At 35.7% G+C, this 4,373-nt stretch overlaps 1 long non-coding RNA gene across 1 annotated transcript; it reads right to left on the reverse strand.

The window, feature by feature from the left end:
- LOC110902598 lies at positions 1-1,888 on the reverse strand. Its single transcript, XR_002571248.1, has 4 exons — positions 1,838-1,888; positions 1,072-1,203; positions 425-577; positions 1-327 (listed from the first exon to the last, which is right to left on the reverse strand). It is a non-coding gene; the product is annotated as an uncharacterized LOC110902598 (long non-coding RNA).
- Between the last annotated feature and the right edge of the window lie 2,485 nt (positions 1,889-4,373).

Raw genomic sequence — 4,373 nt, forward strand, 5'->3', positions numbered from 1 at the left:
GACTATGAAAAATGGTTTGATATTAGAACAAAAGGATTTATACAAATCCTAAACAACCTACAAAAAATTAAAGCAGGAAACTTTAATAAGGTAAATTATTGCAGTACCAACTGCATAATTACTAGCTATAGTGGAACTCCTTTACCTCTACATGAAAAAGAAGTTCTAGAAAGGATGGAGCAACGCATTATTTTCAATAAAATAGAAGCAGGCCCCGTCGATCTCAAGTAAGTTACCAATAAAATCGAGTAATAATATATCGGAAACTTGTACGTGTTCTTCCAAAGATGTTTCTTGTGGGGTTATGTATTCCATCTCGTTTGTTTCCTGGACGCATTAAAAGTTCGAAATCCAACACATATGAATTTATAAATTTTAGAAGTTAGTTATCTTTTTGTTATGATTTGGAAAGAAAAAAACAAACCTCGTTTATGCGAGATAAAGATCGAACTCAGAACTCAACGGTGAAATATTTGCTTGTTTCGTGACCTCTTTCTAGCCTATCATAATCGATTGGCCCGAGCAGTCCAATCACTCGTACAAGCAAGAACACAACTTCATCTTTTGAAAATAAAACCTGTGAAAATTTACATAAAACAACCACAAAAAGATTCAAGAGGGTTATTAATAAGGGTAAATATCCTAAAATAGCAAAAGCGCGTCGTTGTTTTATTACATTTTCCCGTCCTTGAGGTTTGGTCACTTTTGCGAATATGCAATATTTACGCAATATACTTTTGTTATTAGTCATTTTGGTCTAAAACCAAAACAAAATGAGTACTTTTTAAAACAATAGAACAATCCATTTTGACCCATACCCAATTTGGTGAGAACCCATGCAGACCCGAACCCGCTACAATTGTTCTGACCCAAACCAAAATGACCACTTTTTTAAACAATCCGGTTTGACCAACACCCGGTTTGTCAGAGCCCATTCAAACCAAAATGCAACCCAGATCCTAATCAAATGCGAAAACAAATTAATAAAAGAAAATAGTGGATTTCTGTCTTTTGTTTAATGATAAAATTGTTGCTTATTTGACCTAACCAAGAACGATAGAAGGTACCAACCACCAAACAAAGCGTCTATCATCTCGACCCGTGCAGATTGTGAACGGACAGAAGCCCCTGCAATCATTGACGACACATATTGTCTCGTTTAGCACCTCACCAACACCTTTGGCATCATCGAATAATAGCCTCCTACAAAAACAAATTAAAGAGACAAACTAATTCGCTGTTTGACCACTGTTTAACCAAAGTCAAACCACTGTTGGACCAAAGTCAAACCACTGTTCGACCAAAGTCAAACCACTGTTTGATTGCAAAAATATGATTCTTTGTGGTTCAAAAGTCTGTTTGACCAAAGTCAAACAACTGTTTTGAAACCACTGTTGGGTTAAAACAGTGTTTTGAAACCACTTTTGGGTTAAAACAGTGTTTTGAAACCACTTTTGGGTTAAAACAGTGGTTTCAAACAATGTTTTAAACCAACAGTGGTTTCAAACAATGTTTTAAACCAACAGTGGTTTCAAACACTGTTAACCCAAAAGTGGTTTCAAAACACTGTTTTAACAACACTGTTTTATCCCAACAGTGGTTTCAAACACTGTTTTAACTGAAAAGTGGTTTCAAAACACTGTTTTAACATAAAACAGTGGTTTCACTTTTTCTCGGATTAAAACACTGTTTGAACATCAGGATCTGCGAATAGATGTACTGAGTTGTGAGATGAACTAATCAGACATTATATAGATGCTTAAATATACTGAAAGACAACTTAACAAAGAAATTATATTTGAAAAAAAAAAACATAGTTTGGGGGAAATTGGCATACCAATAGTTATTGGTTCAGTTGAAGCACAAACTGGATGACCCTCAAAGTTGCCTTCTCTTACTGGGGTATAAATAGCAACTAAACGGCAAATCCACACCATCAACATTTGCTTCATACATCCATCATGTCTTGCCTATAATAAAAAAATAAAAAATTATATATAAGGATAATAGAATAAAAAAGAGTTTTACTATCCATTTAAAAATGCTAGATTGAAGATAACTGGAATAGAAATTAGATCGAGACTGCCAACCATTGATCTCAGCCACTAAATTTTACTCTTTCCTTCCTTTCCTCCATTATAATTACCATGAACTGAGTATAAATTGGTATGAAACCCAATGCCTTCACTTTCCATCTTTTATATTCTAGAAATTACTAAAAAGAAAAGAAAAATAACTTCAAAAATGTGACCCTAGAGAATAATGTGAACATATAAAGAGAAATAAAAGAAAGGTCTAAAAACCTAGGGAAACAGGGGTAGCTTCGGAATACGTACGAGTTGGCTACCGATTGTAAAAGACTATCGAAATGAATATTAACAAACTATATCAATGTTAACCATGATGAATACAGCAGATCTTTAATGCGTAATTTATGTGTGACTTCTTTCTAGTAATTAAAATGGAATATTACCATGTGTATAAGAATATGCTCATCCAGCCCATCCCTTGGGAGACATCTCTGTAGTAAATAGAATCACATACGACAATGAGCAACATGCATTACAAAATATATGCTTGAAATTACAAGTTTCACACAATTAGCACTATAAGATGCATAATGTTCACTATCGAACTTACGGCCTTCACTGAGGATATAACGTAGTCCCTCCCAGGAGGGTTTAACACGTTAGATGGTAATCTTATTTTGTAGTAGCCATTGTTTTCCAGTAGGTTTCTGATAAATATATTTCAAACGGAGTTGAGTTATTAAAAACAAAATGACTATAATAATATAAGGTATGTTGAAGAAGAATCACCTTAAACCTCTCTTTCTCTTTTGAAGTCAGATCATACCTGATGAGAAGGAAAATGAATGCCATATCTTTGGTTTTATAAAACATGATCGAAACAACTTTTAATGATTCATCAAATCACATAAAACAATCAAAATCAATATTACAACGAAAGGTTTTAAAATTAATTCATCAAAAGAAGAATGGTTGCAACTTATGAGGTGACTTCTTGAAATCAGGAAATCACAAAGTAGCAAAAACTCACTGCATATCACCCAAATCATTGAATCGGAATCAGCAAACGACAAATTGATGCTATTCTACTTCTTGGATCTAAGGGCGACTGTAACGCCCAGCGTCCCTAAACTTTATACTCTTCGCAAGATTAGTCCCTGAACTTTTATTAATTGATAATGTTGGTCCATGTGGTTATGTGATGTTGATACTTTGGCAAGTTTTGGTTTGAATCTTATTGGTACTTGATGCTTAACACCGTGATGCTTGATTCTTTATTCTAGATACTTGAGTCATGATACTTAAACTACGAGACTTGACACTTGACACTTAACCTAGATACTTGACTCTCTGATACTTGATCTAGACACTTGATTCTAAAAGATTTAAACTAGATACTTGATTCTTTATCCTTATGATGATACTAGATACTTGGAAAACTAGACTCTTGATTCTCGATACTTGAGAAACTATGATTCTTGACTCTAGAAACTTATTTGGTGCCTGACTCTTGAGACTCATGAAACTTGATTCTTTGTTAAGCGAGAGACCAGAGTCCTGTCACTGGCGGAAACTATGAGACTTTTGATGTTTATGATGTAATCTAGTTAAACTATTACTCAATAATACGCAACGCTTAATCTAACTCACAAAACGAATCAAAGACGGGAACGCGTAAAGGTTGGATTGGCCAGAGTGGCAATCCGATCGGATTGCCACCCGATCGGATTACCACCCGATCGGATTACAACCCGACCGGCTGACCACCCAATCAGGTGACCACCCGATCGGACTGCCACACGATCCGTGCACACCTTCTCCCTTCTCATCCTCTGTCACACTATAAATAGGAGCTGTCACATCAGTCCTTCACTGATGTGACAGCCCTGCTCGACTCAGACGCACAAGCACCTTTCTCCTTCATTTTCTTGGAGATTTCGGTACATCTCAAGCTAGATCTTTGTACTTTCTCGATCTACACCTCATCCCCTACGTGATTCACCTTTAAAATCACACTTTTCACCGTGAAATCTCTTAGATCTGAGTTCTTGAGGGTGATGTCATCATGGTGGTTTGTACGAACTGCTGTGTGATGTCATTTCCAGCAAGATCTAGCTCGGATCTAAGGTATTTCATGCGTATACACATTAAATCCGAGCTAAATCTAGACTTTTTCATATGAAACTTGAATTATCTCACTTTCTTCTTAAAAACTTTTACTTTATTCGGTGGAAACCGGATCTAAATGGACTATAGACTTGATAAGTAATCTAAAGTCGGCTTAGATCTGAGTTATTACCGGTGAAGACGAGCATGGCCACGGATTCCGACATAAACTCGTTG

The sequence above is a fragment of the Helianthus annuus genome, chromosome 13 (assembly GCF_002127325.2).
Source record: "Helianthus annuus cultivar XRQ/B chromosome 13, HanXRQr2.0-SUNRISE, whole genome shotgun sequence".
Taxonomy (NCBI): Eukaryota; Viridiplantae; Streptophyta; class Magnoliopsida; order Asterales; family Asteraceae; genus Helianthus; species Helianthus annuus.